Below are 22,566 nucleotides of genomic sequence, written 5' to 3'. Positions count from 1 at the left end.
GGGTTACCTCCGGTTACCCTAGGAGAAGCAGAACTCACAGCTCACAGAGCAGAGACAGAGGAGAAATGTGTTTGGCTTGGCCTAAACCTAGACTTCCTAGGCCAGGTCACAGTGTCGCCTCCACTTTTTCCCTTTAACTTTTGCTCAAGAGATCAGACTGATTTATAAGATAAACAGACTGCTAGCCAAGATGTCTCCTTCCTCTCCCCTTCTTTCTGTTCTGGTAAGTTCCATACCTAAATAAACATAGTGAATTATGGTTCCAGCCCAGTTATTAAGAGCCTCTTCAGTCTTGAAGTGTAATGTATACGTTTGTTCATTCACATTCTTGACAGATGAACAGACTGATACCCCCAGGAAGTCATCAGCAGAAGAGACGGGTCTTTAGGAACACCTGTAAGGCAAGGTATTATACAAGACAAGAGATGTGTGGAGCAGAGGTAGAAATACCCACAGATAGGAAAGAGGACCCCTCTGGGATATGGAGAGAAGGAAAGGTCAGCCTACTCAAAAGTATCCTCGACCACTTGACACACCCTCCACAGGGCCATCATCAAGGAACTGTAATTCATCCATGACAAGAAGCTTCCAGCTCAAATGCAAACACTCCTGAGACAGTCCCCACAGGAGCTCAGAAACGTCCTCCACATACCCCTCATGGGGACATCTTGCTCCTACAGCAGGAAACGTCTTGCTTCCCTCCAACGGTGCTTCCTTACCTGTCCCTACCTGTGCCATGACCACAAGATGCCTACAAAAAAAAAGGAAGGACACCTCACTGGCATCTCTCTCCTGATTCTCATCTGCACTTTGTCACCTGGGCTCTGAAGCAACCCTGCTCCTGCTCTTGGGCCACACAAAGTGCTCATGGATGTGGCCTTTTCATCTTTTGCCTACTGTCTCCCTAGGGTTCAGACATCATGCCTGTGTCGTAATCAGGGAACAAGCGGCACATTCCCTTTTCTCCCAAGAACCTACACAAAATTGCTTCTCCTGTGAAAGCCACTTCCACTGTGCACATCAATCAAGGCAGATGCATAGCAGGGGCCAGGGGACCCTGGGCTGCTCTTCCAGCACTTAGCCAAACATTGAATCTGTTTATGCTCCACTGCGACACAAAGGAATGTCATAGGCACCAAAATATTCCACTTCCCAATTACGCCCAAGCAAGCCTGGTTGGTGTCAGGAGACCCAGATTCTACTTCAAGATTGTGCTGCTGTTTTCCCTACAGCATGGTTGGTCATACAGAGGTGAGGTCCAAGCTTTAATTATCCCTTTACCTTGGGTTCCCGTCAAAGGTGTTCAAACCAGAGCGATTCCATCTTGAATAGGGGCTGGGTTAAATAAGGCTGAAACCTACTGGGCTGCATTCCCAGGAAGTTAGGCACTCTAGGTCATAGGAAGTCGGCACAAGATACAGGTCACGAAGACCTTGCTGATAAAACAGGATGCAGTAAAGAAGCCAGCCAAAGCCCACCAAAACCAAGATGGCGAAGAAAGTGACCTCTGGTCATCCTCACTGCTCATTATATGCTAATTATAATGCATTTCCATGCTAAGAGACACTCCTACCAGCACTATGACAGTTTACAAATGCCATGACAACATCAGGAAGTTACCCTATATGGTCTAAAAAGGGGAGGAACCCTCCGTTCCGGGAATTGCCCACCTCTTTCCTAGAAAACTCATGAATAATCCACCCCTTGTTTAGCATATGATCAAGAAGTCACAATAAGTGTAAGCAACTGAGCAGCTCACACCACTGCTCTCTCTATGGAGTAGGCACTCTTTCATTACTTCACTTTCTTAATAAACTTGCTTTCACTTTATGGATTTGCCTCAAATTCTTTCTTGAGTGAGATCCAAGAACCCTCTCTTGGTGTCTGGATTGGGGCCCCTTTCCAGTAACGTTCCTCTAAACTAGGTCTGGGAGTCCTTTTTTTTTAATTGAATGGCTGCTGAGAAGTTTCCAACGATATTTGTAGAGATCAGTCTATAGCGGGTACACATCTCGATCCACAAACTTAGATTTACTTGAAAAAAAAAAAGAGAAAGAAAATACCAACTTCCAGTAAAGAACTTGGAAGTCATCTCTCCTATTCTTGCAGCGAGAAAAAAAAGCTGAACAAACTAAAGATCATCAACTTTTAGATCCATCAGAGAATTGAGGTCACAGAGCCAATCTCTGTACCCAAAACTGGAGAGACAGAAAAATACAAAGAATGACAGCTTCCTGGGAGCAGAAGCTCACAGCCGGAGCCAATATCTGTTGTAGTGTGTGAAACTCATCAACTAGTTGCTGGAGGCTCCGTGTAAACTAGCTTGAGAATTGAAAACTCTAAAGGGACCCAGTCTTAGGGAGGTGCCCACGCTTGTGTGAGTTTTGCCTTGAGGAATTCTGCCAGGTCTCCATTGTGAAGATCAGAGAAAAATACCCTCTAACTTCCACAGAGGAGGGGGAAAGTAACTGTTCTGTAATACACCCAGAGCTCTCTGATCTCTTTAACAAGTTCTGCCCTCAAGGGAAACTACTTTACCAGAGTCTAACCTACTGGGGTTTTACCAAGGCCCAGCTGACCTGGGGGAAGAGAAACACCCAACTCAGGCTCACTAAAAGACTAAGACTTGATCAGAAAAGTAAAGAATGCTTCCCTAACCCCCACACCTCAACACCACATCAAGATGGCCCCTGTATAATAACGAGATTTCAGCTTTAAAAAAAAAAAAAAAAATCTGGCTGGGCACGGTGGCTCATGGCTGTAATCCTAGCACTTTGGGAGGCCAAGGGGGGCGGATCACCTGAAGTCAAGAGTTCAAGACCAGCCTGGCCAACATCGTGAAACCCCATCTCTACTAAAAATACAAAAAATTAGCCAGGTGTGGAGGTGGGCGCCTGTAATCCCAGCTACTTGGGAGGCTGAGGCAGGAGAATGGCTTGAACCCTGGAGGCAGAGGTTGCAGTGAACTGAGATTGTACCATTGCACTCCAGCCTGGGCAACAAGAGCGAGACTCCTTCTCAAAAAAAAAAAAACAAAAAAAATCCTTTTCAAGAAAATTTTAATCTCTGACACCACAGCTACAGCAAACAGTGAACACAGCCTCACTCCTAGCCAGATAAACACACTAGAGATCAATCTATGTCATTTCCTTTTACCCAATACATCATATCTGACTTTCAACAGAAAATTACAAGGCATGATAAAAAAAAAAAAAAAAAAAAAAAACACATTCTGAAGAAATAAAGCAAACATCATACACAAACACAGGTATGGCAGAGATTTGGGGATTATCAGTCCAGAAATGTAAAATAACTGATTAATATGCTAAAGGCTCTAATGGAAAAGTTGGACAACATCCAAGAGCAGATGGGAAATGGAGGCAGAGAGATGGAAACTCTAAGAAAGAATCAAAAGGAGAGGCTTGAAATCTAAAACTTACTTATGCAGAGTGACTGGAGGCGGTGATGGCAAGTGGGTCCTTGTGGTCTAGAAGAATCCTGCAAAAATATCTCTCTCTCCATCTCTTGAAGACTTGAAGGTAGACTAAATAGTTCAGGCTCAAACTGCTTGATATGGTTTGGCTATGTCCCCACCCAAATCTCAAATTGTAGCTCCCATAATTCCCATGTGTCATGGGAGGGACCGGTGGGAGGTAATTGAATCATGAGGGCGGGTCTTCCCCATGCTGTTCTTGTGATAGTGAATAAGTCTCACGAGATCCGATGGATTTATAAAGGAGAGGTTCCCTGCACACGCTCTCTTGCCTGCTGCCATATAAGACATGACTTTGCTCCTCCTTTGCCTTCCACCATGATTGTGAGGCCTCTCCAGCCATGTGGAACTGTGAGTCAATTAAATCTCTTTCCTTTATCAATTACCAAGTCTCAGGTATGTCTTTACTAACAGTATGAGAACAGATTAATACACTGCTTTTTCTGCAAACCCTGCCAACCCAGCAATTTTGTCAGAAGCTTCTGTTCACATCTCTCAAGATGGAAACCTCTATCCCAAACTATATCCAGAGCTCTCTCAACACATGGGCCTGAGTTTAAATAAAGAAGAAACACACGCAAATATGACCATGGTTTCTGGTGCGCCAATTCAGAGGCAGTTGGTAGCAAGACCTTCCAGTATGAACTATACAACGGCTCCTGTAACTGGTAATGATGTTGGAATTTGTAGAGGAGAAATTAAGCAAGGGATTCATGAAGCCATTGGATCAAGACGGAAAATTTATGAAGCCACAAGGATCAAGATGGAAAAATCGAACTCAGGCTTAAATCAATAGATAATGGTATATGTGTTCAGCAAGTCAGGATAATTCTCCAACCTTCTTGGTTGGTCTGAGATTTGGGAACCAAGTACTCCAAATCAATGGTGAAAACTGCAGGCTGGAGCTCGGATAAAGTGCACAAGATGCTCAAGCATGCTTTTGAAGAGAAGATTTCTATGACCATTCATGACAGGCCCTTTGAATGGACAATTACCATGCATAAGGATAGCACTGGACATGTTGGTTTTATCTTTTAAAATGGAAAAATAGGCCAGATGTGGTGTCTCACACCTGTAATCCCAGCACTTTGGGAGGCCAAGGCAGGCAGATCACCTGATGTCAGGAGTTTGAGACCAGCCTGGCCAATGTGATGAAACCCCATCTCTACTAAAAACACAAAAATTAGCCAGGCATGGTGGTGCACACCTATAATCCCAGCCAATCAGGAGGCTGAGGAAGGAGAATTGTTTGAATCCAGGAGGCAGGGGATGCAGTGAGCTGAGACTGAGCCACTCCACTCCAGCCTGGCCAACAGAGTGAGACGCTATCTCCAAAAGAAAAAAAGAAAGAAAAAATAACATCCATAGTGAAAGACAGTTCTGTAGCCAGAAATGGTCTTCTCACGGAACATAACATCTGTGAAATCAACAGACAGAAGATTACTGGACTGAAGGACTCTCAAATTGCAGACATACTGTCAACATCCGGGACTCTAGTTACTATTACAATCATGTTTGCTTTTATCTTTGAACAGATTAAGTGGATGACACCAAGCATGATGAAAAGCCTAATAGACCACACCATTCCTGAGGGTTTAAAATTCACCACATGACAGAAATGTAGCTGAACATCTCCAGTTTCCTTCTTTGGCAACTTCTGCCTTCTGCACATGAAGCCTTCTGGGGCCAGCAATTGAGCATATGCTGCATGAGGATCTGTCCATCTCACATTATGGCTGGGCATCTTACTGTTTCATCGGATACCCTGTTCAGATTTCAAGAGAGCTATAGCCTTATCCTGGTTTTATAGAGGTGAAATTTTCAAGAGATTTACTGACTTTCCTGGAATAGTTTCTCTTCCGGAAACCTGATACTTTTACAAGCCGTTGTGATTAGGATGACTGATACAGGCTTAGCTTCATGTGAGAACCAGTCACCTTTCTCCTAGGTCATGAGAAGTGCTGTTCATGTTACTTTAGTTCTATGGCACGTTTGCATTTTTAACACATTCTACCAGAGTACACTTAGAATGATTGCCTTTGATAGTTTTTTTTTTTTTTAATTCTGTGTATGTGTGTATAAAATGCCAATTAAGACCACTGGTTTCAGGCCGGGCACAGTGGTTCATGCCTGTAATCCCAGCACTTTGGGAGGCCGAGGCGAGCAGATCACGAGGTCAGGCGATTGAGACCTTCCTGGCTAACAAGGTGAAACCCCGTCTCTACTAAAAATACAAAAAATTAGCTAGATGTGGTGACTGGCGCCTGTAGTCCCAGCTACTCAGGAGGCTGAGGCAGGAGAATGGTGTGAACCCAGGAGGTGGAGCTTGCAGTGAGCCAAGATCGAGCCACTGCACTCCAGCCTGGGCGACAGAGTGAGACTCCATCTCAAAAAAAAAAAAAGTACACTGGTTTCGGCCGGGTGCTGTGGCTCACACTTGTAATCCCAGCACTTTGGGATGCCGAGGTGGGAGGATCACTTGAGGTCAGGAGTTTGAGACCAGCCTGGCCAACATGATGAAAACCTGTCTCTACTAAAAATACAAAAATTAGCCAGGCATGGTGGCACATGCCTGTAATCCCAGCTACTCGGGAGGCTGAGGCAGCAGAATTGCTTGAACCTAGGAGGTGGAGGTTGCAGTGAGCCAAGATCAAGCCACTGTATGCCAGCCTAAGCAAAAGAGTGAGACTTTGTCTCAAAAAAAAAAAAAAAAAAAAACCACTGGTTTCCTTCCACGTAAGCATTAAACAGTGTCGGTAGCTTGTAAGAGATGGTGATGATTGTTCTGAAATCTTAACTACCTTCACTTAATGTGCTTGAACTGTCACCTTAACTGTGTTAAGCATCTAGACTAAAAGCTGAAATATAATTACTGTGCCTTTCTAAAACGCGAAATGTGGTTCTCTATTAATCTGAAATGTACACTAGCCCAGAACAGTTTAATCATACTTAACGAGCTATAGCATAGCCTAGCTGCTTAGTTGTATTTGAGATTTTCTAGTCAATGCATAATGGAAACTTCTTTCTTCTAAAAGTTGCCAGTAGCACTATAGATTGAATGTAAAAATTATTATAGTAAACAGGACACATTTTTTTTTTTTTTTTTTGAGACGGAATCTCACTTATTCCACTGCCCAGGCTGGAGTGCAGAGGCGCAATCTCTGCTCAATGCAACCTCTGCCTCCTGGGCTCGAGCAATTCTCCTGCCTCAGCATCTCGAGTAGCTGGGATTGCAGACGTGCACCACCATGCCCAGCTAATTTTTTTATTTTTTGTAGAGACGGGTTTCACCATGTTGACCAGGCTGACCTCAAGTGATCCGCCCACCTTGGCCTCCCAAAGTGCTGGGATTATAGGCGTGAGCCACCACGCCCAGCCTAAATAGGATAAACTTTTGACTCCTCTTTTTTTCATTTGTGGATTAAGTGGTATAACACTTTGGCATTTGACTCTGAAAATTATGTAACCTAGCCACTTCAGATGGTCTTAGAATATTTTTCTAGTAATTTGTTGCATTTCCTGATTCCTCCTTGCAAACAAAATGACAGTGACACTTTATCCTGATTTTTTTTCTTGTTTTTGATTTATGCCTATTCTATTTTAATTAAATATGTACACATAAAGTTAAAAATAAAAATAAAAGATAAAACTCATGTATGCAACAAACATGTAATGGGAATACCACACAGAAAAAAAGAGAAAGAGACAGAAAAAAATATTTGAAGTAATAATGGATGAAATTTTTCCAAAATTAATGACAGACACCAAACCACAAAATCAGGAAGCTCAGAGGAGGATAAATACAGCAAGCATGATAAATACCAAAGAAATGTACATTTAGAAAATCAAAGACAGGCCGGGCGTGGTGGCTCATGCCTGTAATCCCAACACTTTGGGAGGCTGAGGCAGACAGATCACCCGAGCTCAGGAGTTCGAAACCAGTCTAGCCAACATGGCGAAACCCCGTCTCTACTAAAAATACAAAAAAATAGTTAGCTGGGCGTGGTGGTGGGTGCCTGTAATCCCAGCTATCCAGGAGGCTGAGGCACAAGAATCACTTGTATGCAGGAGGTGGAGGTTGTAGTGAGCCGAGATTGCACCACTGCACTCCAGCCTGGGCAATAGAGCAAGACTCTGTCTCAAAAAAAAAAAAAAATTCAAAGACAAAAAGAAAATCTTGAAAGAAGCCAGATGAAAGAAAAAAACACCTTACCTACAAAGGAACTAGGATTAAAAAGCATATTGGGCTTCTTTTTGAAATGAATGCAAGCAAGACTAAAGTGGAGTGAGATATTTAAAGTATTGGAAGAAAAATAATCCATCTAGAGTATTGTACCCAGTGAAATTATCTTTCGGAAGTGAAGGAGAAATAAAGACACTCCCAGAAAAATATTGAGGAAATCTGTCTCCAATAGAACTGCCTTGCAAGAAATATTAAAAGAAGTTTTTCAGAGAGAAGGAAAGCAATATTGGTCAGAAGCTCAAATCTACATAAAGAAAGGATGGAGAAAGAATGGATGAAGATAAATAAAATCTTTTATTTTTCTTATTCTTAATTGATCTAACAGATAGCAGTTTGTTCAAAATAATAATAGTTATAATGTATTTGGTGATTATAGCTTATAGATAAGTGAAATTAATGACAGCAATCATATAAGGGACAAGAGGGAGGAATTGGGAGTACTCTGCTATAAAGCACAGTCAGGTGTCACTTAATGGCAGGGACGTATTCTGAGATATGTGTGATCAGGTGATTTTGTCCTTCTGCAAACATCATAGAGTGTACTTATACAAACCTAGACAGTATAGCCTACTGCACACCTAGGCTATATTGTACAGCCTATTGTTCCTAGGTTACAATCCTGTACAGCATGTTGCTGTACTAAATACTGTAGGCAATTGTAACACTATGGTAAATATTTGTTTATCTAAATAGACAGCCAACATCAGAAAGGTACAGTAAAAATACAGTATTATAGTCTTAGCCAGGTTCGGTGGCTCATGCCTGTAATCCCAGCACTTTGAGAGGCCCAGGCAGGCAGGTCACTTGAGGTCAGGAGTTCAAGACTAGCCCGGCCAACATGGTGAAACCCCGTCTCTACTAAAAATACAAAAGTTAGATGGGCATGATGGTGACAGGTGCCTGTAATCCCAGCTACCCAGGAGGCTGAGGCAAGATAATTGCTTGAACCCAGAAGATGGAGGCTGCAGTGAGCTGAGATTGCACCACTGCACTGTGGCCTGGGTGACAGAGTGAGACTCCAAAACAAAACAAAAAAACAGTGTTATAATCTCTTATGGAAGCACCATTGTATATGCAGTCTATCATTGACTGCAACATCATTACACAGTGCACAACTATACCTGCACCACCTGCGAAGTGGTTCAATGTTATTTCCAAGTAAAACTAGATTAGTTGTAAATGTATATTGCAAATTCTAGGGCAACCAATTAAAAAGGTTAAAGAAGAAGTATAATTGACAAGCGAAGAGAGGGAAGATAATGAAATCATATAAGATGTTCAATTAAAACTAGATAATGCAGAAAAAAGAGTGGAAAAAAAAAAACAGCAAGGACAATGAGGCAATCAATAGAAAATAATTATGAATACAGTACATATGAAACCAACTATAAAAATAATCACTTTAAATGTGAATGGTTTAAATACACCAATTAAAACCAAAGACTGGCTGGGCACAGTGGCTCATATGTATAATCCCAGCACTTTGGGAGGCCGAGGTGGGTGGATCACGTGAGGCCAGAAGTTCGAGACCAGCCTGGCAAACATGGTGAGACCTCGTCTTTACTAAAAATACAAAAATTAACTGGGCACGGTGGCCTACGCCTGTAATCCCAGCTATTTGGGAGGCTGAGGCAGGAGAATCGCTTGAACCCAGGAGGCAGAGGTTGCAGTGAGCCAAGATCATGCCACTCCACTCCAGCCTGAGTGACAGAGTGAGACTCCATCTCAAAATAAATAAATAAATAATAAAAGAAAAGACCGTCAGAGTGAATTTAAAAACAAGACCCAACTATATGTTGCCTACAAGAGACCCAAATTAAAGACATAAATAGATTAAAAGTGAAAGGGCCAGGTGTGGCAGCTCACACCTGTAATCCCAGCACTTTGGAAGGCCGAGGCGGGCGGATCACGAGGTCAGGAGATCGAGACCATCCTGGCTAACACAGTGAAACCCCATCTCTACTAAAAATACAAAAAATTAGCTGGGCGTGGTGGCAGGCACCTGTAGTCCCAGCTACTCGGGAGGCTGAGGCAGGAGAATGGTGTGAACCTGGGAGGTGGAGTTTGTAGTGAGCCGAGATTGTGCCACTGCACTCCAGCCTGGGCGACAGAGTGAGAGTCCGTCTCAAAAAAAAAAAAAAAAAAAAAAAGTGAAAGGATGGTCAACAGATGAATGGATTTTAAAACGTAGTACATAATACAATGAAATACTATTCAGTCTTAAAAAAGAAGAAAATTCAGTATGACAATATGAATGAAACTTGAGAACATTATGCTAAGTGAAATAAACCAGTCACAGAAAGACAAATACTGCATGATTCCACTTACACGAGGTATCTAAAATAGTTAAATTCATAGAATCAAACAGTGGAATGGTGGTTGCCAGGAGTTGGGAGGAAGGGGAAACAGGGAGTCATTAATCAATAGGCATGAAGTCTTAGTCAAGCAAGATGAACAAGCTCTAGAGATCTTCTGTATAACACTGTACACAGAGTCAACAATAATGTATTGTACACTGAAAAATTTGATAAGAGGGTAGATCTCACATAAAGTGTTCTTACCACAATTTTTTTAAGTAAAGAGATTGAGCTGGGTGCAGTGGCTCATGCCTGTAATCCCAGCACTTTGGGAGGCTGAGGCAGGTGGATCACTTGAGGTCAGGAGTTTGAGACCAGCCTGACCAACATGGTAAAACCCCATCTCTACTAAAAACACAAAATTAGCCAGATATGGTGGCACATGCCTATAATCCCAGCTATTCAGGAGGCTTAGCCAGGACAATTGCTTGAATCTAGGAGGCAGAGGTTGCAGTGAGCCGATATCACACCATTGCACTCCAGCCTGGGCTACAAGAGGGAAACTCCATCTCAAAAAAAAAAAGAAAACAAAAATAGAGATTGTAACGCTTGTGCATTGCCGATAGAAATGAAAAGGGTGCTGCTGCTGTGGAATAGTTTGGCATTTCCTCAAAACTTTAGACATAAAATTACCGTATGATCCATCTATTCCACCTCCAGATTCATACCCCAAAGAAATGAAAGCAGGAGGCTAAGCAGATACTTGTATACCAATGTTCATAGCAGCATTATTCACAATAGCCAAAAGGTAGAAACAACTCAAATGTCCATCTGTATATGAATAAACAACACATGGTATGCATGCAATGGAATATTATTCAACCTTAAAAATGGGAAAAAATCCTGATTGATGCTGTAACATGGATAAACCTTGAAAACATTGTTGTAAGTGAAATAAGCCAAAGACAAAAGGACAAATAGTGTATGATTCTACTTACGTGAGGTAGATAGAATAGGAAATTCATAGGGAAAGGATGTAACATAGAGGCGACCAGGGGCTGGAGATGGAGGGGAGGGAAATTGGGAGTTATAGTTCAGTGAGTTCAGAGTTCTTGTTTCCAAGTTCTGGGAATGGACAGTGGTGATACTTGCCAAACACTATGAATATTCCTAAGGCCACTAAACTGTACACATTAAAATAGTTAAAACAGTAAATTTCATTGTGTATATTATGCCATAATAAAAATTTTTGAAGTAAAAGGATGAAGAAAGTTACTAATCAATATTCTATGCTAACACTAATCAAAAGGAAGCTGGAAGGCCAGGCGCGGTGGCTCACACTTGTAATCCCACCACTTTGGGAGGCTGAGGCAGGCGGATCACGAGGTCAGGAGATCGAGACCACGGTGAAACCCTGTCTCTACTAAAAAATACAAAAAATTAGCCGGGCGTGGTGGCGGGTGCCTGTAGTCCCAGCTACTCGGAGAGGCTGAGGCAGGAGAACGGCGTGAACCCGGGAGGCAGAGCTTGCAGTGAGCCGAGATTGCGCCACTGCACTCCAGCCTGGGCGACAGAGCGAGACTCCATCTCAAAAAAAAAAAAAGGAAGCTGGAGTAGTTATATTAATTTCAGACAAAGCAGACTTCAGAGCAAAGAAAATTATCAAGAATAAAGAGGGGCATTACAAGTGATAAAGGGGTCAATTCTCCAAGAAGACATAGCAATTTTTAATGTATATGTACCTAATAACAGAGCATCAAAATATGTGAGGCAAAAACTGAAAGGACTGCAAGGAAAAATAGATGAATTCCCAATTATAGTTGAAGACTTCAACACCCCTGTATAAAAAATAGGTCTAGCAGGCAGAAAACCAGTAAGAACACAGTGGAACTGAACAGCACCATCAGTCAACAGAATCTAATTGACATTTATTAATATCCTTTCAACAACAGCAAAATCCACATTCTTCTCAAGCTCACATGGAACATTCATCAAGACAGATCATATCCTGGGTCATAAAATACACCTTAACAAATATAACACTGAAGCACTGGACTTTTGCAGTGAGAAAGATGTATTGTGAGTCAACTGACAAGGAGAGAGGAGGAAGCTCTCAGCTCCGTCTCCATGAGCTGGGGGCTGCAATGGGTTTTATAAGCATAGGGTAATGGGGCATGATCTGATTGGATCTTGCAATGAGATGATGCTGGGAGGCATGGATCTGACTGAATCCTGCCATGGGGTGGCACCAGGGTCCAATCTGATTGGATCCTGGATCCTGCCTGCAGTGTTCGCTCCTTAATTCAGTCCCCACTGCTCAGTCTGAGCACTTAGGTTCCACCCGTGGTTGCACGATTGGTTCACCTGGGCATGCTCACGTTACTTGAACTTCAATCTGGGGGTCCACGACAACTGAAAAACAACTTATAACTTTGTTCACTAACAACTGAACCAGGTTGGTCTGATATGGCTACAGCTCCTCTCTCCAGTGCCTCCGCCTTGCTTTATTTCTCACTAGACCACCCTCTGCTCTTTCCTCTCATTCAGGGCTGAGTATTCCAGCCTCCATCAGTGGGCTGAGTCTTCTGGCCTCCATCTTTCTCCCATGCTGGATGCTTCCTGCCTTCAAACACTGGACTCCAAGTTCTTCAGCTTTTGGACTCAGTAGGCACAGAAGGGATGGAGGTGGGGCAGCCTGTTGTCTCAAGATGGCCAGGCCTCCTCACCATTCCCATAAGGACATAGGTTTTGGGAATAATAAAGCCAAAGAAACTTACTTCTGCTTTGAGTCATGTTCTATCCACCTGCCCCCATATGCACACCTCCCAAGGCAATAGACACAGAATTGTCTTGATTAAATAGAACAACTTGGCTGGGTGCGGTGGCTCACTCCTCTAATCCCAGCACTTTGGGAGGCCAAGGTGGGGGGATCACCTGATGTCAGGAGTTTGACACCAGCCCGGCCAACATGGTGAAACCCTGTTTCTACCAAAAATACAAAAGAATTAGCTGGGTGTGGTGGCAGGTGTCTGTAATCCCAGCTACTCAGGAGGCTGAGGCAGGAGAATCGCTTGAACCCGGGAGGCGGAGGTTGCAGTGAGCCAAGATCGTGCCATTGCACTTCATCCTGGGCAAGAAGAGCCAAACTCTGTCTCAAATAAGTAAACAGAACAACTAGCACAGCAGGAAAATATGGGGTGAGTGAGAAAAATAAATCACTCCATAGAAATTCCAGATTAAACCCCATACCTAGTAGGTCTAAAAACCATTCAGACATACAAAGACAAAGGAACTTTCTGTACCCTTTTCTCACTGAGCTGAACATGGCTCCTATGTTTGTTGATGGCAGAATACGGCATAATTTTGCCAAGTCAGGGTAAACTAACCTCTGAATCATCTTCTCCTCTACTGAGTAAATGCTTGGTTACTTTAAGGCTCACTTCCCCCCTTATTCTCACCTTCTTGGTGGTGACATGAGTTTCAAGGAGCTTTTATCTTGTCCTCAGAGAAAGAGAGACATTTGGCCTAGAGCGGCCTTAGGTCTGTGCTTGTCTTTCCTGAAGGGTAGCCTGGCCCATTGGATGGTGGGGCTAAGCCCCAGCCTCACTACATCTGCTGCTATGGCCACAGCTCCTCCAGAATCCCTCTAAATTTACTGAGGCAGTGGTGCTATCATCATCAGAATAGTAATTTTAAAATTAAGTTGCCATGTTCCCAACAGACACACCGAATCAGACCATGCAGCAGGAACCTGGAAACATACATTGAGCCCCCCAAGGGTGTCTTATGCACAGAGAATTTGAGAGCCAGTGGAGAGGCTTTTATGATCCTGTCTCTTGAGAATCTGACCCAAAGAGGAGGAGCCAGGGATCTGAGCCTGAATCCGGTCACCACCAATTCTTTTCCATGCCCTCAACTAGTCCATGCTTTCTCTCTAGCAGGAAAACAGATTTTACATCATCACACAATCATCTCCATTGTGACCATTTTCATGATAAAATTCAGCCGGGCATGGTGGTGTGTGCCTGTAGCCCCGGCTATACGGGAGCCTGAGGCAGGAGGATCACTTGAGCCCAGGAGTTCGAACCTGTAGTGTGCAATGATGGTGCCTGTGAATAGTCACTGCATTCCAGCCTGAGCAACACAGTGAGATTTCATCTCTTAAAAAAAAAAAAAAAAAATTCATGCTCTGAGTCCTTCAGGATTTATTCCTTGGGTTCAAAAATCTTTCCATTTTAATTTCCTTAGATTTCAAGTTCATGAATTTGTTTTAAAATCTACTTAGAGATTCAATTGATCTTTGCTGTACTAAAGTGAAGCCTGCTTCAGCCTTGTGGGTCTAGTTCCCTAGGAGGATCCTGGAGGGCAGTGCCAAGTAATAGAGACAGAGGGAGATTAGGGAAACTTTAGTTAATACCTCAAAGTTTGCCCCAGTATAACTTTTTTTTAAAGAAGGATAGAAAAGAAAGAAAATCATGATTCAACAGCTTTTCAGTGAGATGAGCCCTGCTTGGTTTAATTGGAGGGTGGGGGGAAAAGAGTGGGATGTCTCAGTTAGGAGAAGTGGCACTTTTTAAAACCTCAAAGAGCTGTCTGAGCCTCTATGGAAGATACTGTTATGGGAGCCCCAATACCTGTTATTCTCTTCTTCTATCAATGCCAAATTTTTAGCTGGGCATGTGGTTGTCCAGAATCAAAACTACACAGTCTGGGCTTCACTTGCAGCTAGATGGAGCTGTTTCTGTATGCCCTAGGATGCAGTCTCCATCTCTGTGTTAGTAAGTCAAGTTAAACTGAGTGAGGCTGGCTGCTGTAACAAGGCAATCCCAAACTTTCAGGAACATTCCCAATTAAACGCTTCTGCCTCACCAATTCACAACTGCAAAAATGTGGAACCAACCAAAGGCCCATCAGTCAATGAGTGGATAAAGAAACTGTGGTATATATATGTATGATGGAATACTACTCAGCCATAAAAAGGAATGAATACATGGCATTCACGGCAACCTGGATGGGACTGGAGAGTATTTTTTTTTTTTTTTTTTTTTTTGAGACGGAGTCTCGCTCTTTCACCCAGGCTGGAGTGCAGTGGCGCGTTCTCGGCTCACTGCAGGCTCCGCCCCCCGGGGTTCACGCCATTCTCCTGCCTCAGCCTCCCGAGTAGCTGGGACTACAGGCGCCTGCCACCTCGCCCGGCTAATTTTTTGTATTTTTAGTAGAGACGGGGTTTCACCGTGTTAGCCAGGATGGTCTCGATCTCCTGACCTTGTGATCCGCCCACCTCGGCCTCCCAAAGTGCTGGGATTACAGGCGTGAGCCACCGCGCCTGGCCGAGAGTATTATTCTAAGTGAAGTAACTCAGGAATGGAAAACCAAATATCGTATGTTCTCACTCATAAGTGGGAGGTAAGCTATGAGGATGCAAAGGCATAAGAATGATACAATGGATTTTGGGGACTCAGGGGGAAAGGGTGGGAAGGGGGTGAGGGATAAAAGACTACAAATTGGGCTCAGTGCATACTGCTCAGGAGATGGGTGCACCAAAATCTCACAAATCATCACTAAAGAACCTGCTTATGTAACCAAACACACCTGTTACCCCAAAAAACTACGGAAATATAAAAAATTTAAAACAAACAAAAAAATCCTGTGCCTCACTCTCGTAAAGCCCAATTCAGTGTTCCCAATCAAGGAACAGTCCCCCTTGTTTCTAACCAGTGACGTTGACTTCTGCTATCTGTGGCTCTGTCCTCCCAGAGAGCCTCCTGCCCCTCTCTATTCAGTGAGCAGATGGAGAAGACAGCAGGGCTTCTGCACAGAAGGTTTTTCTAGACTGGGCTAAAAGTGACAAATTCCATGGCCAGGATCGATGCTATGCTCACATCTAACACAAAGGCGGTGACAAAAGACAATAACACGATCTAAGAGTGTGTCCAGAAGGATGAGGAACACAGGATATTGGTGAGCACTGAGAGCCACTGCCCTGTCCCACTTCCTCCCACCATCAGGCCAGCCAGGTTCACAAACACTGGCTGATGCCTTCCACAGGCTGGGGCCATGCACATGTTTCTAGGGACATGACGTGGCCCATGCCCAATCATACCATCAAGGCACTATCTGCCCAAAGGAGGAAGATGGATGGTCTACATATCCAAATAAAATAAGGTGGCAAGTACTATATACAGCTTAATAAAGGCCTATGTCACCACAGAGGGAAAAATCCAATTCGTTCTGCCTGGTAGAAGTGAGGCAGTTATCCTGGAGGAAGAGACGCCAGCACTGGGTCTTGATTGATGAAGAGAATGTCTCCAGAGAAGGGGTTTTAGGCAGAGGGGGCAGCTGAGCAAAGATGTCACAGCTCAAAGGTAAGGAGCCAGGTGTGTCCGCTGTGTGACACAGACAGCGTGGAAAGCCCTGGAACCCTGTCTCCCAAAGCTATCTGGTCCTATCTGCCTACTGATGTCCCATCCACATGCAAAGCTCAGAGTCATCCAAGAGGCCTTCCTTCACAGCCTTTCCTACACACACAGCATCCGGCCAGCGTCAGGCCGATGTCTAATTAATCCCTAGAACCCAGCAGAGAGTAGCCCAGCACCTTCTGCATAGGAGCGCCTTGAGAAGTCAAGATCGATGACTCCAGCCTCATTTATTAATAGTAAATAGCACTGGTCTTTGTCAAATGGCTGGAAATTTTGTTCACCTCCTGGTGCCCCCGGAGCTAGTTAATGGTTAGTTTCTGATTGCCGCCTCGTGCTGTCTGGCGGAAGGTTCTGAATGACTCAGGGCTCTGCTGACATTCCAGGAGGTCACTGGAGAGATGTTCCCCCAAACGTGACCCCAGGCACACAGACAGCAGACACAGCAGGAAGCAGGAAAAGAGACTTTCTCCCTTCTACATGCTCATACATCAACCAAAGAACCAAGATCCTTGCTGTTCCTCCAGATGAATTTATAATATGATAAACAGGAAAAATAAAATCTGCTCAGCCCATTTTTATAAGAGCAGATGCCCTTTCCCAAGGTTGATAGAAACTCCTGATTGGCGGCACAGAAAAGAACACTTCAGTCCTTCCAAATTTCTAAAAATATGCACATGATGTTAGATAGTTGACCACTAATGTTCCTAAGATAATAACACTAAGAAAGAGTTGTTATTTAAAAAAGAAGTCAGTTGAGACATCTTAAAAATTCACATTTACATGACTTAAAAATTTAACCATGCATGAATATAGACTATATGAATGATGTGTCCTCATTGGAGGGATAAAAGCATTCAGAATAAAAGCCATAATAAGTTTGTAGCTATTGCATTATGATGATCTTGTGCACATCAATGATCTATTCATAGTAATCATAACAACTGAAGTTTAGTGAGCAATTGCTGTGTGGCAGACACTACACTAAGGGCTTTATGCATTGCCTCAGTGAATTCTCGCCGCAGCCCTATAACAGTAGTCCTGTTCCTATCTCATTTTACAGAGGAGGAGCAGAGGCCTGCATGGGACTTCTCAGGAAGAAAGTAATAGAGTCAGGCCCAGCATTCGAGTCTGTCTAAGTCTAAAACCTATTATTTTAACCACCCAGCACACTGTCTCCTTAAATGGCTCCTATGTGTCTATTCATTCCTTAAACGAGCATTTATTGAGCATCTGCATGCAAGCACTAGGCTGAGTCCCAGAGGATAGAAATATGTATAAAAGTCTGCCCTCCGCAAACCTCTGCTCTAGAAGTTAGTATCCACTTTAGCTTTAAAATGGCTATGCAGATGGCTATTTTATTTGAAATAACCTCAAACTGGAAACAACCCAAATGGTCTTCGGAGGACACCTGGTTAAAAATCAACAGTGGCTGGCCAGGCACGGTGGCTCACACCTGTAATCCCAGCACTTCGGGAGGCCGAGGCGGGCGGATCACTTGAGGACAGGAGTTCAAGACCAGCCTGGCCAATATGATGAAACCCCGTCTCTACTAAAAATACAAAAATTAGCTGGGCGTGTTGGTGTGCACCTGTAATCCCAGCTACTCAGGAGGCTGAGGCAGGAGAATCACTGGAACCCAGAAGGTGGAGGTTGCAGTGAGTCCAGATCTCCCCACTGCACTCCAGCCTGGGTGAAAGAGCGATACTCTGTCTCAAAAAAAAAAAAAAAAAGAAAAGAAAAGAAAGAAAGAGAAAGAAACCATCCCCATGATCCAATCAGCTTCTACCAGGCCCCACCTGCAGCATTGGGGATTACATTTCACTATGAGATTTGGGCGGGGACACAGATCCAAAGTGTATCACATACAATATGATTCCATTTATGCAACATTCTGAAATGACAAAATTACGGCGATGGAGAACAGGTTAGTGGTTGCCAGCAGGTAGGGAGGGGAAAGGAGAGAAGGTGACTTGAGGCTCTAAAGGGGTAGCATGAGGGAGCCTCCTGGTGCTGGAGCAAAATCAAGATATATCTTGATTTGGGTGATGGTTTTAAGAATCCACACATGTGATAAACCTGCCTAGAACTACACACACACACACACACACACACACACATAAATACATATAAAATGGGAAATCTAGGTAGGTTCTGTGACCCAGTCTCAATATCATGGTTGTGATATTGTACTGTAGCTATGTAACATGTCACATTGGGAGAAACTGAGGGAAGGGGACAAGGACCTTCCTGCACACTTTTTGTTTGCATCATCCTTGAATCTATAATTATGTCAATGTTTTTTAATTGAATTACTCCTCAAGTTTTTTCCTTTATTGGAGGCTATTTAACCCCACTTGCAGCTGCAACATCTCAGCTGTTGCCCGGAGAAAGCGAAGTTCATTGGTACTTGGCCGACCCCAAATTGGAGTTATTGTAGCTAGCAGTTAGATAAAACCAGCAATTAATCTGTAACTATCCTGTCTGCAGCTAAATGATAGTCTCCCATACAGAGAATTCTACTCTTCGCATTTTTTGGTTTGTTTCTTGGGATTTTTTTTTTTTCTGAAGCATGGCCCTTTTATTAAATAGATCCATAAACACATTTTCCACTTTCATACATTTGCTAAGTTATGACCTAAAAGATTTTTATGACACATACATATAAATAAACAACAACCCCTCCCATTCTACGCCACATTTCTTTTTGAAGAATTATCCCATTTGTTATCCTATTTCTATAGCATGCCACCCATGAACCTGATTCAAAGGCCAAAATCCCACAAAATAAAGGTAGCATTTGGCTGATAATCCACTCCAAGCAAACAAAGCCTTCTCTTGGGTCAGTAGAAGTTTTGGTCCTGTTTTTACCAAAAATCCTCTCATTCCCTAAAGACAGACTCTGTCTTTATGCAGTCTATTTGTCAAATACAAGGTGCCATGAATTGGGAGACATCTTGATTTCAAGCATGAAATATCAAGCATATTTCGATGAATGAGATACTCCAGCATGAAGAAAGCCTGTCTCCAAATCAGTGGGCTGCAGGAGGAGCACCACCCTCCAGATGGAGAAGGTATAACCCCTGCGTGTATTTGAAGAGCCATATACCCCTTAAGCCATTAAAACAAAAAAAAAAAGTTTCATTCTTGATGATGTAATCCTCTCTACGAAAAATACAAAAATTAGCTGGGGGTGGTGGCCCATGCCTGTAATCCCAGCTACTCAGGAGGCTGAGGCAGGAGAATCCCAGGAAGCGGAGGTTGCAGTGAGCCAAGATCGTGCCACTACACTCCAGCCTGGGTGACAGAGCGAGACTCCATCTCAAAAAAAAAAAAAAAAACCCACAAGATCTGAACCAAGGTTTCCCTTCTGCACCATAAGAACGCGTGTGGGGAACGATTGTGTGGTTCTTTGCACTGGCCAGATGAGCTCATGAGAAAATTCTCAGCAAGAGCAGCGCCTGGGTGACGGTGGTGAGTCACCGGCAGAGGCCTGACTCCATCACAAGGCTGGGGACGGCGTTCCCGGCATGGAGTGTCAGCTACTTCCTGCCTGAGTCAGGCGCAGGCCCCGAGGGCGGCTCCGCGGAGGGAACTGGCACCTTCTCCACACACCTCCTTCGCTGAGTCACAGACAAGCTATGCACAGAAATCTACCGGAGCCACAGCAAGGCTCTGGACAGAGGAGGGAGAAGGGAGCAGCTTCCAGAGGCCACATAGGTTTGTCGCCATGACAACAGAGGGGAGGGGCCGTGACAAGGCCCCCAAGTGCTGAAGGGTCATTGAATCTTAAGCAAAGAGCAAGAGGCATCAGCCTCATGGGGCAATCAACCCAGAGTCGCCTAACCACAGACCCCAAAAGTCCCCTAGTGGACACCACCCAGTCCAGGAACAGATCAAATTCAGGAATATGTAAACTTGGGTGGGGAAAAAAGACTTTTCCTCCACTAACCAGGAACTGATATTTAGCATTTTCATTATGAAGATAGGCAGCATACCACATGAGCAGCCTCTGTGTCGGTCACCAATAAAAATCATAATATATTCATGGCACATGATGGTTATTGCAGGTGGTTTTTTTTTGTTTTTTTTTTTGTTTTTTTGAGACAGTCTGGCTCTGTCACCCAACCTGGAGTGCAGTGGTATCATCACAGCTCACTGCAACCTCCACCACCCGGGCTCGAGGGATCCTCCCACCTCAGCCTCCAAGTAGCTGGGACTATAGGCGTATGCCACCACACCCAGCTAATTCTTTTTAGATGGGGTCTCACTATGTTGCCCTGGCTAGTCTCAAACTCCTGGGCTTAAGCAATCCTCCTACATTGGCCTCCCAAAGTGCTGGGGTTACAGGCATGAGCCACCACACCCAGCCTGTTGCAGATGTCTCGAAAGAGTATTTACCCTTCATCTCTGCTGTGAAACTACGGTTGTTTTCAGACTTGCCACTACTGAATGCATTATAAAGTGGCACAGATATTTCTACATCATAAATGTTTATGTTTGGCATTTTGATATCAGTATTTCAATAGTTCCCTCCTTCATAATCCAAAGTGTGCTATTTTTCAAATGTAAACATTATTCTAAGAAGGGGCTGAGGATCAACCCTGGAGGATCAGAGGGGCTACAGCACACACAAAAAAGCTTCAGGACACTGTATTAGTGTGCTGAGGACGTCGCAACAAAGTACTTCAGACGAGGGGACTTACACAACAGTTTTTTAATTTTTTTTTTTAGAGATAGGATCTCGCCCTGTCACCTAGGCTGGAGTACAGTGGTGCTAGCATAGCCTACCGCAGCCTCAACCTCCTGGGCTCAAGCGGTCTTCCCCTTCAGCCTTGCAAGTAACTGGGACCACAGGTAAGTGCCAACGGGCTCAGCTATTTTATTTTTTGTAGAGACAGGTCTCCCTATGCTGCCCAGGCTGCTCTTAGTCTCCTGGGCTCAAGTGATCCTCCTGCCTCGGCTTCCCAAAGTGTTGAGATTACGGGAATGAGCTGTCGCACCAGCCCGCAACAGAAATTTATTTTCTCCTGATTCTGGAAGCTGGGAGTCCAAGACCAAGGTGTCGGCAGGACTGGGTCCTTCTGAGGCTGTGGGAAGGATCTATCCAGGCGTCTGTCCTTGACCTGTAGTCAGCTGTCTTCACTCTCTCTTCTCATCACCTTCTCTCTGCATGTGCCTGTCTCCAAATTTCCCTTTTTTATAAGGACATCAGCCATACTGGATTAAGGCCCAACCTAATGACCTCATTTTAACTTGATTGCCTCTGGAAAGACTTTTCTCCAAATAAGGTCACACCCTGAGGTGCTGGCGAGTAGGACTCCAACGTGCTATTTTTGGCAGGGATGCAATTCAGTCCTTAACGTACTCCAGTCCAATCTCCATGCTTTCCTTAGAGGACCCTCAAGCCCAGAGTGACTGACAGAACTGTTAACAGAAGACAGGTTTCCCAACACCCCACTCAAGGTTTGAAGGGCTTTATACACTGTAAAGGGCCATGCGATTGTAGGCCCTGGCGGAGCAGGCTTTCTCGGGAAGGCGAAGCTTTTCACCCACAGGTAGCAAGCTCTTCAGGCCCCAGAAGAGGAACGGGGAAAACTCCAGGCTTCCTTTTTGTTTGTTTTACTTTTGGTCGGCAGCTGCTTCTAGTCACATCTCTAATTTCACAGCCATCATGAGAATATGGATCACATCTGTGAGGTGGGCCCAGCAAACCCTGTCTCTACTAAAAATACAAAAAAATTAGCCATGCATGGTGGCAGATGCCTGTAATCCCAGCTACTTGGGAGGCTGAGACAGGAGAATTGCTTGAACCCGGGAGGCAGAGGTTGCCCTGAGCTGAAATCATGCCACTGCACTCCAGTCTGGGCAACAGAGTGAGGCTCCATCTCAAAAAAAAAAAAAAAAAGAAAAGCCTGCAATCTCAGCCCCACTCACTGCACAGGAGACATGTGAACACTTTAGGAAAATGGGAAGTATTTTCTTTTCCTTTATTTTCCTCTATTTTCCTTTATTTTCCTCTGAGACTTTATAAATCAAGCCCTCAGGCCTATTGTCCAAATCTGAAATAGAGCCTGCCTCCTCCATCTGACCCTGTTCTCAAAAGACCTGAAACGA

The 22,566-nt window shown here is 44.0% G+C and overlaps 1 protein-coding gene and 1 pseudogene across 8 annotated transcripts in view; one reads left to right on the top strand and one right to left on the bottom strand.

Annotated features, from left to right (window-relative positions):
• Nucleotides 1–22,566, bottom strand: part of PFKFB3 (6-phosphofructo-2-kinase/fructose-2,6-biphosphatase 3) — a 263,188-nt gene that overhangs the window by 103,241 nt on the left and 137,381 nt on the right. The window lies entirely within an intron of this gene.
• LOC129491911 (syntenin-1-like) lies at nucleotides 1,234–5,131 on the top strand (annotated as a pseudogene).

The sequence above is a fragment of the Symphalangus syndactylus genome, chromosome 10 (assembly GCF_028878055.3).
Source record: "Symphalangus syndactylus isolate Jambi chromosome 10, NHGRI_mSymSyn1-v2.1_pri, whole genome shotgun sequence".
Classification (NCBI taxonomy): Eukaryota; Metazoa; Chordata; class Mammalia; order Primates; family Hylobatidae; genus Symphalangus; species Symphalangus syndactylus.
This window is presented reverse-complemented; position numbering and strand designations above follow the sequence as displayed.